Here is a 13,064-nt window from a genome sequence, read left to right on the forward strand (position 1 = left end):
GTATCCCATTATAGTATACTAGAGAAGTATAAATAAAGCCTTATATAACAGTATTATACATATATATATATATATAGTGGGGGGAACAAATATAGACACAAACACATACGCACACACCCCTATGTATATATATATTCAATAATTTGGAGGGTATTTTCTCCTACCAACTTATATCACAGGAGATAAACTGAATTGTTCAATTATTGCAAATAAATAATATCAATTAAGACATATTTTTGGAAGTCTGTTTTATTCATTTTTAGAAAAACTGATATTCATATATAGCCTTATATAATAAATGGTAAATACAAACTGTTATTAGTTTATAGGAATAATAATTTCCAAAAGTAAATAAATTTAAAATAACACAGTAATATGTAATACTTACAGAGTAGAGAATACTAAATATAGAATATATCCTATATATGTGAATTAATAAATATAAACTATTTCAACAGTTATTAAGATTTTAATTTGAGGTGTCCCCCAATAGCCCATATTTGAGACAATACAAGAAAGTTTAGAAGTGAAATGTTGGGTTATGAGAGCCTTAACCTAATCGGTGTTTGATTCCACTTAAACACATTAACTGGGTGGTAACTCTGATGATAGGTAGGATGGGGCTGGAGAAGGTGGGTCACTGGGGTATGCCTACACAAACAGACACAATACTATGTGTCCCCTCAGGTTGATATGTTGAAATGAAATCACCAGTACAATGGTTTTAAGGACTAGGGACTTTAGGAGCTAATTAAGTCAAGAAGTCCACATGAATGGGTTAACCAACTTCCTATGAAGTTGAATAGAGCATCCATTTGCCCTTTTTGACTTCATTTTGCTTCTGTATATTTGTCCATTTCCACATGTTATATCTATGCTGCCTTCTAACTCCTACTTTTCAGTTAACCTGAGAGGATGTAATTTCTCTTCCAAATTAAGTTTACTAATAATTAAACCATGACCCTGTGGAAGTGGATGCCTCTACTTGGTTTGTTAACTGATTTTTCTGACACAGATGCTTTTGAAAAAATAACCATGGTAACAAAAATATATTGGCATCTATGTCTCTTCATCTTTGATTTCAAGATGCAAATAGCATTAAACCTATTCAGTCTGACAGGGCAATTTGTGCAGGCTAAATCAAGCTAAGCTTCTTTCCCAAATACACAAATGACTCCATGAATACAATTTTTAAAAAACTAGAAAAGGCTTGTAGAAGTATTTTTTAAAAAACTGAACTGATCTCCTTTGCCTAGAATTAACCTGTATTATAATTACATATGAATATTTTAGAATTCCGCTGGATCTCATTTTCAAAAATTTGATATGAAATTTTTGGATATATTTTCTCTTCCTTTCTCCTTGCAAAAAGATTTTCATTTGGGTCTGAGACTTGGGAGAGGGTTTCAGGGTGGTTAAAAGACTCCCATGCCTAATGGTTTGAAGGAGAGACTCTGGCAGAAGCTCTGATAGGAGGAGATGCAGAGGATTCCCTCTAAAGATTGCTGGGTTGTGGAGGCTCTTTATTGTCCCTGAGAGTGAGTCTTCCAAAAAGGTGCTTGCTCAACTCATCCTGAATTTGTCAGCCTGAAGAGACAGTCAGATGCTTTCCTATGCTCTCAGTGAGTTTCACTTCCTCTCTATTGCCTACCAACTACCACCTCCTAGATTTGTCAGAATTCTTCCAAAAATGTGGAGGCCACGGGGTCAACCTCCCAATCCATTTGCATCTGTGGGTCTCCTACACCTAACTTTCTCTGTGTTTCTGTTTCCACTGTGATAATGTGTTGGGACTAATGACACATTAACTAACTCAGGCTGACTCCTTACTCCCTGGCAGGTGAGCAAGATCAAGGCTCAAAGGTGGTTTCAAAGGTTAATGACGGGACCACGGTTAGGGATTGGTTAACAACAGTTCTGCGAACATGATCAGCTCGTGCTTGCCATATAGTCCTATGGAACTCTTGCCTGCATGAAACCCCAATGACTTGCTGACCTTTAAGCTAATTGGTTCCCACCTAGCCCCCACTCTACATAAAAGCTGTGTGATTTCCTCAATAAATGGTCTCCCTGATGCGTCTGATTGTCCTCTGCCCGGAGGGCTGCATGCAGGCGGTCAGTTGGCCCTACCTATCCCCTTCTGGCCTTGTTGGGGAGTGTCCCCTTCCCTTGTCGCCGGTCGAGAAGAGCAAGGGGGCTTAAGACCCCGACAATAATGTGATTCTGGAGGGTGTGGAGCACTTTATCCCAGAGTTGGTCCAGGAAAAGAGAGATGGGAAAAATGGTCTCTAGAAAATGCAAAACCAGCACTATAAAGCTGCATCCTCTTCCAGGTTTCACCAATTCCTTTTTAAGACGAGTGGGGTAACTCTTGAACCACACAGTAGCTGTCATGGCCCTGAAGAGAACCTAAATGAAGCAAGTCCTTTGTGTACTTTTTTATCCTTAGCTCTACCTACGTAGACCCCCCCATCTGTGTGACTTCCTGGATAACCATTTCCTAGACAAGGAGATGAAAATCAAGATCTATTTTTAAGTAACATTTTTAATAATGCTTCTGCCCAAATTTAGTTTAAGATTATACTGACATTGGAGAAATAGTAATAAAGTGTTCTATTGTGTTCTTTGAAATATAAGACTCTATGTAATACAATTGACTAGCTGTCATTTGTTGAATTGTCAGATTTCACCCATGGAACACTGGTAGCCTAATGATAACTTAGGGATACATTTTTTCCCAATTATTTGTAATACTTCTCTTTTATTCATGTTTGATACATTTTTTCTCATAATATATAAGAAATGATTGCTAATCTCTATTATGCTAGATCAGAAGTTGATGATTATTTTCTGTGAGAAATTGGGCAGTAAATATTTCAGACTCTCTGAACTGTACTATTTTCTGTCCTAATTGTTCAATCGTGCTGTAATAGCATAAAGGATTTCACATGAGTGATCATAGCTGTGTTCCTATATAACTTTATTAACAAAAGCATGCAGTGGGCTAGATTTGGCCTGTGAGTCATCATTTGCCTACCCCTGAGTGAGATATGCTCACGTTCATCAAGCTTTTTATATGTACTGCTGAAATTCTCACAATAACTCTTAAATTTCCTTAATTTCCTTTCTTTATCATTATTAGTTTGGGGTATTTCAGATTCTACACTTAAACAAATACCTATCAGAAACTTCTATTACTACACATTTCAAATTGTGAGATCTATTTTTTTTTTTGATAATTATGGAGAATTTGTGTCTTGGTGGTCTTTATCAATTCATTACTTCTAAATTTTGACTTTTCCTTTTTCATTAGGTTCTTGAGCTGAATTTCAAATTTACCTTCAATATCATTTCTTCTTATTGACAATAAGTTCAGTTTAAATATGAAGTTCGAATGATACAGGCATATGCTTTCATTGACAGACATTATTACCATTTCTCATTTACCTTTGCTTCCTTCTAAAAGTAGGAGTTAGATAAAGATTATGTAGTAGATTCTATTTTCCAAAAACAACTGCAAAATATTTCTCATCCTTTTATTACTTTGCTCTATCCTTCTTTAGTTTTACCTCATCACATCCTACAAATTGTAGTTAGAATTTCTTCAAATGCATGAATTCTATTGTATATGGTAGAAGTAACTCTGTTCCAGTCATGATAACAGCATTTCATCTTTCTGTTGACTGAGAACAAAATCAACTTAGTAGAAATCAAAAAATTGTATTTATTAAGGGTTAATTATAATTGCAATCTGAGAAACCAGAAATTCTAACAGTCTTGAAAATGTGCTCTGAGATTTTACAAAATTGCTGTTTTATTTGTACCCTTAAACTGTATGGGAATTGAAATTACATCACTTGTTAGTCAAGAATTATGACTTGCAGAAGACATGTTTTGGTAACCCTAAAATGGTGACTGGCGTTGAGCCAAGAGGTGGCGCATAGCTAATGTTAACACTGTGTGATCTACTTTTGCCTGATTAATGTCTCCTCTGTGCTAATGGTCAACAGATATTCTTCATTCTTTCTTGATTGGTACCGAGGGGCATGCCTCAATTGTGCTAATCCTAAGCTGATTGGCTGCCTTAGGTATATAAGATACACTTATAGGAAGCACCAGGGATAAAGGGATAAGCAGCTAGTAGAGGGATAACCGGATAAGCACGTATAAGCAGCACCTCTGATAGATGGCAGAACGCAGGTTGCACATTGCAGAATGGAGAAGTAAAGCCACACCTCTAGATAGCAGAGTGAAGGACGCAGGATGCACCTTTAAGAAGAAGCAGTAGAACTAAGAAGATATAGATCTCTGAAAGTGTACTCTCTCTTATGCAAAGCCCCCCTCTCTCTCTCCTCTCAAAGCCTCATTTCCTCTATCCTCTATAAACTAGCAAACGAGCAAACAAGCAAGAAAGCAGCCCACTAAAAGAAAGATAGTAGAAGTAGTTTGTTTCCAGTCCACCTCTGATAAATACCCGCACAATTGTTGCTGCAGGCAGTAACAATATCCCCGCGACTGTTGCCGCAGGTGGCAACAATGACTGGTGCTGGCAGAAGTGAAGCTGTCCTATAAGAAAGGGTTCCAGAGTTGGCTCAGTGTCTGGGAAGTTTGAGAGAAGGGATCCAAGTACATTAAATTAACTAAAGTTAGCAGTTGTATTAGAATTCTCTGGAGGAACAGGATCAACAGGAATTATGATTATAAAATGGAGATTTATTAAATTGGCTTTTATGACCGGAGTTGGATAGTCCATAATGACCTGCAGGTTGGAGAGCTAGAGGAACCAGTAACTGTGCTGTCCAAGAGGTTGAAGCCTCAGGACAAAAAGGATCAATGGTGCCACCCTAGTCTGAGACTTAAGGATTCTGGAAACTCCCTGGAGAATCACTGGCAGAGTCCACTTTGGAAGAATGAAGGAGCAAGAGTCTGATATCTTCAGGCAATTAGAGCTGCAATCAAAAACCTGTTCAAGGAGAATGGAGCTTGCATATGCTGTTGCTTCCTTGTTCTTCCAACTTTTAGTCCATCCCAGCCATGATCCTATTGGATGGTGCTGCCCACACTTAGGGAGGGTCTCCACTTCAGTTCCCTATCCCCCATGCCAGTCAGTCTGAGAAACACCCTCATTGACACACCCACAAGCCTCTTAATCATCAGCATCTCTTTATCCAATCATGTTGACAATTCAAATTAACCATTGCAAAAGTGTTTCAAAAATCCATTAGCTTGTGATTATATGGATGTGCATGGGGGACACTGGTCATTACTGAAGTCTAGTTCAAATGTTCAATTGCAATACGCCTGAGATCTTAACAAAGGCCTTTGGCTTCTATTTTGAATCCTAAACCAATGTTACTATGTAGGTAGTGGATTTCAGAGAAGAAAAGTCTCTGTTTATATTGTTTTATTTGATGTTTACATTACTAATATTGATCCCTCTAGATAACTGTATACAAAAAAGTAGCTTTTCAGAGACAGTTCTGTATTTTCAGAGATTTGCGGTTTGTTTGATTAACCAACTGTAAATATTCCAAAGAACACATTTGAAGTGGGAGATTTTACTCCCTTATAGTCTTCTCTTTGGAACCTTCTTTGCATTGAATCCCTGCAGTTTTGGAGGATGGATCTAGATAAAGCTTTGTGTTTCATTGAACCTCTGCAGCCTTCAGTGGATCAACTAAATGTTTACATGATCTCCATAGATATCATCATTTATTATTTTCTCAACATTTTAATTTCTATCTGCTTTTTGCACTGTCTTCTAGAAGCCTTTTACTTATTTACTTTTGAAGCCTGAATCATGGATTATTCATGCTTCTTTTTTATTTCTCTTGTTTTCAAATTTTGATGTCCTTCAAGTTCTAAAAGCTTGCTGATTTTTTAAAATTTCTCATGTAAAAATTCACTCTTTATCCACGTCTTTTCAGTGATTTAGGTGTTCTATAATTTTAATAGAAATAATGAGATATTCTAGTTCCTTCTTTTATTTCTTCCTATTCCTTTATTTTATTGTTTTGCCTTATACCAGATGAATTTTAACTCCTTGATTTTTCAATCATGTTAGTTAGATAGTATTTGTCAGTATAATTGTAGTAAAGATATTTTCTTAGTTTACTTTTTTTTCTCTTTATGATTAAAAGTCTCCTCCCTGTGATCTAGGTGATAGTTGACTCAAAGTAAGGTGGGGGTGACCATAACTAAAGGCCACATTTATATATTAACATCCACTAGACCTGACAAGCAGGAAGCAACCTCTTTAGATCTCCTTCAAGGGAGCAACCCTCTGTGGGAGAGCAGGATTCCCTGTCTCTAAGAGTTACTAAGAATGAGCAATTCTGAAGTGTTATCATCAGATATTTTGCTATTCCTTTAGAAGAACAAAATAATGGCAGAGAGAGAGGAGTTCAACTGGCCCTGCTTATCAAAATACATGGTTTATACCAATTCTTCTTTTAACAATTCTTAATTAACCAACCTGGTGAATTTATTTCTGTTTATGTAGTAGTTTGTTCCTATGAGAGTTAGAAGCTATGGTTTTTAGTCAAGTTCCATCATATTTTTTGTCGGGGTTTCCAGGACCCCCAGCCTTGGGCATGGTCAAGATGGCGCCTGACGCTGAGCCAAAAGCAGCCAGCTATACAGTAAACAACCAGCGAATTCCAATGATTGGCTAGTTAACGATGTGACTAGAGCATGCCCCCCTCGTGTACCTATCCTATGCCTGCAGCTGTCCGCGTTTACCTCGTGTACTCTCCCCTGATTGGTTGAAGTGTATATAAGCCTGGTGGGTGGGAGAGTGGAGAGGCAGAAGCGGAAGAAGCTGAGGGAGGCAGAAGCGGAAGAAGCTGAGGGAGGCAGAAGCGGAAGAAGCTGAGGGAGGCAGAAGCGGAAGAAGCGGCGGGGGCGAAGGCTGAAGCTGAGCTGGAAGCTGGGAGTGCGCGGAAGCTGGGAGTAAGAAGAAGCCGAGAGAAGAGAAGCTGGGAGTGCGCGGAAGCTGGGAGTAAGAAGAAGCCGAGAGAAGAGAAGCTGGGAGTGCGCGGAAGCTAGGAGTAAGGGAAGTGTAGGAGAGGGACTGTACATAATAAACTTCCAAAGCTTCAGACGTTTGTCGTTTCTCTCTCTGCGGGCAGAGGGAGCGCGATAACTGGTGCCGAAACCCGGGACATGAAGGGAAGATGAAGGCCTTATAAAAGAAAACAAGGTAAGATATTTGAAAAAAATTTTTTTTTGTATACAAGTTAAACCGGTTATAAAAAAAGTTAAAGGGTATCAGGATACGCTATCAGCGGTCCTGGGGACACGCGGAGTGCGGTCTGGTTGAAAGGTATCGGGACGCGCCATCAGCGGTCCTGACGCGTAGAACGCGGGTTAAAAGGTATCGGGATCCTGACGCATAGAACGCGGGTCAAAAGGTATCGGGATATGCCATTAGCGGTCCTGACGCGTGGAACGCGGGTTAAAAGGTATCGGGATGCGCCGTCGGCGGTCCTGACGCGTGGAACGCGGTCTAATTAAAGTGAAAGTAGAAACACGCTTGAAGCGGTCCAATTAGGGTGTAGGTAGTACGTGAAAAGCCGCTATAAAAATTCTAATACACACTTGATAGTTTTCCTTTCAGTAATCTCGTTGCTCCTGGCAGCTAGGCCACTGTTTGTTATTGTAACTGCCATAACTAAAGCTATTCAAATTAGTAACAATGGGGTCTGAAACGTCTAAATTCAGAATGCAGCAACCCCTCAGGGAGTTATTAAAAAACCATGGGATGCCATTAAAGGAAAAAACAGCTAAAGTATTTCTTGATACTGTGGAAAGGATTTCCCCTTGGTTTTTGGATGAGGGCCTTTTGAATACCCTACAGTGGGAACAGCTGGGGAAAGACCTTCGTATAGCGGATAGGCAAAATCCTTTGCCAGGAGGCACTATGGCTATTTGGTCTCTTATTAAATCCTGTCTGCAAGATAAAAACAAAAAACCTTCACTCACCGAGCCTTTAGCTGAGGGAAGACAGGTTTTGGAAGAAATAAAAGAGGAACGCTCATATCTTTCTCAAAATTCAGAAAAAGGAACTAACTCAGATGAGGAACTATCGGAAGGGGAATTATCAGGGGAGGAACTGGAAAAAAGAATACAAAGATCAAGACTAGATAAAAAGCCCCCTCTAGTGCCCGTGTTGCCTAGTGCACCTCCCATAAATAGGGAACCCCCTCATGAAGCGTCCGGTTTCGGGTTACGCTCAGAATGGAGTCATCTTGGATCTGTAGCGTATCCTGTTTTTGAGGATGCTCAAAATCAAAGATTCCACCAAACCTTAGACTTTAAAATAGTGAAACAGTTAAAAGAAGCAGTTAGCACATATGGTCCTCAGTCAGCTTTTACTATAGCCTTAGTAGATACCTTGACATCATTAAACTTAGTGCCCCAGGACTGGACTAATCTTGCTAGGGCCGCTCTGTCTGGGGGACAGTACCTTATGTGGAAAACATCATGGCAAGAAATATCTATGGATACCGCCCGCCGAAATGCAGCAGCGGGGAATCCCCAAATCGATAGGGACATGCTTATGGGCATAGGACCTTATGAAACCCTTCAGGCACAGCTTAATTATCATCCAGCAGTCTATGCGCAAATTGCCGTGGCTGCAACCAAGGCCTGGAAAACATTACAAGGAGCAGGAGATTTGCAGGGCCAGTTGTCAAAGGTAACTCAAGGGAATAGTGAGCCCTATGTGGATTTTGTCGATAGGCTAATTCAAACAGCATCACACATCTTCGGAGATGCAGAGCAAGCCATGCCCCTAGTAAAACAGTTGACTTACGAACAAGCTGACAGGTGGTGTAGGGAGGCCATAAGACCATGGAGAAACAAAGACTTGTCCGCCTACTTAAAAGTGTGTAGAGATGTAAATGATACTTCGGCGCAGAGCAGTGCCTTTGTAGCAGCCATAGACAGGCAAACCACCTTGTTGTCTGCTGCATTTGCACAAGCCCAGGGGAGGTTCCCTTCAAGAACTAATAAAGAGCCTTTAGGATCATGTTTTGTGTGCGGACAGAAGGGACATCTAAAAGCCACTTGTCCAAATAAAAGGCCACCCTTTGCCCGGGGTGGGAACATCTATACAAAGAATAACCTGGGAACCGGACCTGGACTATGTCCAAGATGCAGAAGAGGAAGTCATTGGAATAGTGCCTGTCAGCCTATTAGAGATAGGGAGGATAATTTCCTAGGGTTGAATCTTAAACTTCAAAAAAATGGGAGACAGGGCCCTCCCCGGGGCCCGCAACAAATATACGGGGTAATTCAACAAGTTCCCCGATGGTGGTATCCTCCCACAGAGAAGGGGAGCGCAGAGCCACCTCAGGAAGTGCCGGATTGGACATCTGTGCCACCTCCAGACTCATACTAATCCCAGATATGGGGGTGCAGATGATTGATACTGATTGGCATGAAAAAATTCCACAGAACAGTGTAGGACTATTACTAGGTAGAGGTTCCTCAACACTAAAAGGACTTATAGTACACCCAGGGGTTATTGATCCTGATTTCACTGGACAAATAAAAGCCTTGGTCTCTTCACCAAAAGGAATTACGGTCATCTCTCCAGGGGATCGCGTTGCACAAATGCTTATATTGCCCAGTCGACATTCTTTGTGGCCCAGTAAAAATACAAATAAAAGACAAGGAGGTTTTGGATCAACAGGAATCACTTTAATAAACCATACTATGGATATGGGACAGAGGCCCCTCCTAAAATTAAAAGTGGGAAATATGGAATTTACAGGTTTATTAGATACGGGAGCAGACAAAAGTATTATTAGCGCAATGGTCTGGCCAAAGCACTGGCCATTGATCAAAGCAGCTCAGAGCTTGAGAGGCTTAGGAGTAGCAGAAAGCCCCAATCAAAGTGCTTCCTCATTATCGTGGAAAGATACAGAGGGACACACAGGAATATTTCAGCCATATGTCTGTAATGTTCCTATTAGTCTATGGGGACGAGACGTCCTGCAGCAAATGGATATGAAGCTCACCACTGATCAGACTTACCAAGGGACTCCTGTAAGAAATATGTTACAAAATATGAACTGTGATGATAAAAAAGGATTAGGAAGACATAGTCAAGGATCTGCCCAACCACTGCCTTTACTTCCACCAAAAAATGATTCTCATGGATTGGGTTTTTCCTAGGGGCCACTGATAAACCATCAATCCCTATAATATGGAAAGATGATAAGCCTCGCTGGATTCCACAGTGGCCCCTAACAAAAGAGAAGCTAGAGGCAGCTCATAAGTTAGTACAAGAGCAGGTACAAGCAGGTCATTTACAACATTCTACCTCTCCTTGGAATACTCCAATATTCTTAACAAAGAAAAAATCAGGAAAATGGAGGTTATTACATGACTTAAGAGCCATAAACGAACAAATGTACCCTATGGGACCCATCCAATGTGGACTCCCTCTTGTCACTGCACTACCAAAAAATTGGCCTACTATTATTCTGGATTTAAAAGATTGCTTTTTCTCTATACCCTTACACAAAAATGAATGGACCGTGTTGCCTCAAGGTATGGCTAACAGTCCTACTATATGTCAAATATACGTAGATAAAGCGTTAACAACTACTAGACAAAAGTTTAAGAGATTGTTGATTTATCATTATATGGATGACATACTTATTTGCCATCCAGAAAAAGAAGTTTTGTTAGAAGCATTACAATTTATAACTCAAGCATTAGAAAAGAGAGGACTAACGATAGCTCCTGAAAAATTACAATTAGAGGAGATCCAAGAATATCTGGGTACAAGGCTCACTGCTACTACAGTCAGACCAACAAGGTTGACCATCAGGACAGATCAATTGAATACCTTGAACGATTTTCAGAAACTCTTAGGTGATATTAACTGGATCAGATCCTATTTAAAATTATCCACAGGGGAATTAAAACCTTTATTCGATATATTAAAAGGTAATCCTGACTTGAATTCCCCTAGGAAACTTACTCCCGAAGCACGGATATCCTTACAGCTAGTAGAGAATAGACTTCAGCAGTGTTACGTTGATCGTTGTGATCCTACTCAACCATTAAGTTTAATCATAATCTCAGAGAAGCATACCCCTTTTGGCATAGTTTGGCAAGGAGGACCTCTGCAAAGTATAAATCTCCCTAGCTCTCCGGCTAAAACATTGCAATCATATCCCCAAGCTATTGCTCAGGTAATATTCAAGGGAATAGAATCTTGCATTACTGTTTTTGGAATCCATCCGTCTATTATTATAACTCCTTATTCCACTCAGCAAATTAAATGGCTAATTAATAATGATGATGATTGGTCAGTATTATATTGTTCCACTTCAGCTCAGTTCGATAACCATTATCCCCAACATCCCTGGATTCAATTCTGTAAAAATACTCCCATAGTTTTTCCAAAAGTGACTAGTGTCCAGCCTCTTAAAGACTGTGTAACCATTTTTACTGATGGCTCCAAAAATGGAGTAGGTGCAGTACTTATCAGTAAACAACTTCACACCATAATAGTTCCACCCAACTCCGCACAGGTTACTGAACTTGCAGCTGTAATATTAGCCTTTAAATTAGCAGATAATCAGCCATTCAATCTTCTATCCGATAGCTTATATATCATTAACGCTTTACAGGTTCTTGAAACGGTACCTCATATTTCTTCCATGTCCACGGTAGCTTCTTATTTTACTACGCTACAAAACCTTATCCTACAGCGTAAACATCTATTCTATGTAGGACATATTAGAGCTCATTCTAATTTACCAGGACCTTTGGCCAATGCTAAATGACTTGGTAGATATAGTCACCAAATCGATCTTTGTTTTTTTCCATAGAGGAACAAGCAAAACTCTTTCATGAAAAATTCCATGTAAATTCCACTACTTTGAGCAGAAAATTTCCTATATCTAAATGTATGGCTCGACAAATAGTAAAAAATTGTCAACATTGTGCTCCTTTAATCCCAGTACAATCCTTTGGAGTTAACCCCAGGGGACTGCTGCCTGGTCATATTTGGCAGATGGATGTAACCCATATTTCTGAATTTGGTACTGTTAAGTATGTACATGTGTCAGTAGACACTGCTTCAGGGGTCATTATGGCTTCCGCTCATTCTGGAGAAAAGTTAAAAGATGTCATTCAACACTGCCTACAAGCATTTGCTGGCTGGGGCATACCTAAAGTTATTAAAACAGATAATGGTCCTGCTTATACTTCCAAAAGCTTCCGGTTGTTTTTACAAACATTTAACATCCAATCAGTCACTGGCATCCCCTATAATCTTCAGGGACAGGGCATTGTGGAAAGAGCACATCTTACTTTAAAAAATTGTCTAAATAAACAAAAAGGGGGAATAGGAGCCTCCTACAAGTCTCCTAAAGATAAACTTAATTTAGTTCTTTTCATTCTAAATTTCTTAACTCTGGATAGGGACGGCCATTCTGCAGATGATCGACATTATAATCCCCTAATACTCCTCAAGTATGGGCAAAATGGAAAGATATCCTGACAGGTTGTTGGAAAGGACCGGATCCAGTCCTTCGTTGGGTCCGAGGGTCTGTTTGTATTTTCCCACAGGATCAACAGACTCCAGTCTGGATTCCAGAAAGGCTAATCAGAGTTTTACAGCATGCAAGTGATGCTGCTCCTCCTCGCAATGGCGAGTCTGAGCCTTCCTCCAATAACAAAAACTCAGACGGAAAGGCAAACCCGGAACCTATGGGCCATTGTTAGCCTGGCCATATTTTTCACTTCTAACTAACACATTTTTTATCCTTCCTTTTCTTGCTTTTCACCAATTCCTCTACAAGCCTGTCAATTCTACTGATGATTTTTCAGGTCGTGCTGTTTTTGGTGACAAGGATATCTCTAGTCTTTCTTTGCTTTAACAGGAGGAATTTTTGCACTTTGCCGTTGGAATCATACTACAAATCAGACCCAGAGTAGAGCAACTCGTTCTGCTGACCCTAGCTGTGATATTGCTTTCCTCCCACGTCAGCTTGTGTATTTCCTCCCTTTTATGTTTCTACCAACTAACATTTCTAATA

This window comes from Sciurus carolinensis, chromosome 5, assembly GCF_902686445.1.
Source record: "Sciurus carolinensis chromosome 5, mSciCar1.2, whole genome shotgun sequence".
NCBI classification, from domain to species: domain Eukaryota; kingdom Metazoa; phylum Chordata; class Mammalia; order Rodentia; family Sciuridae; genus Sciurus; species Sciurus carolinensis.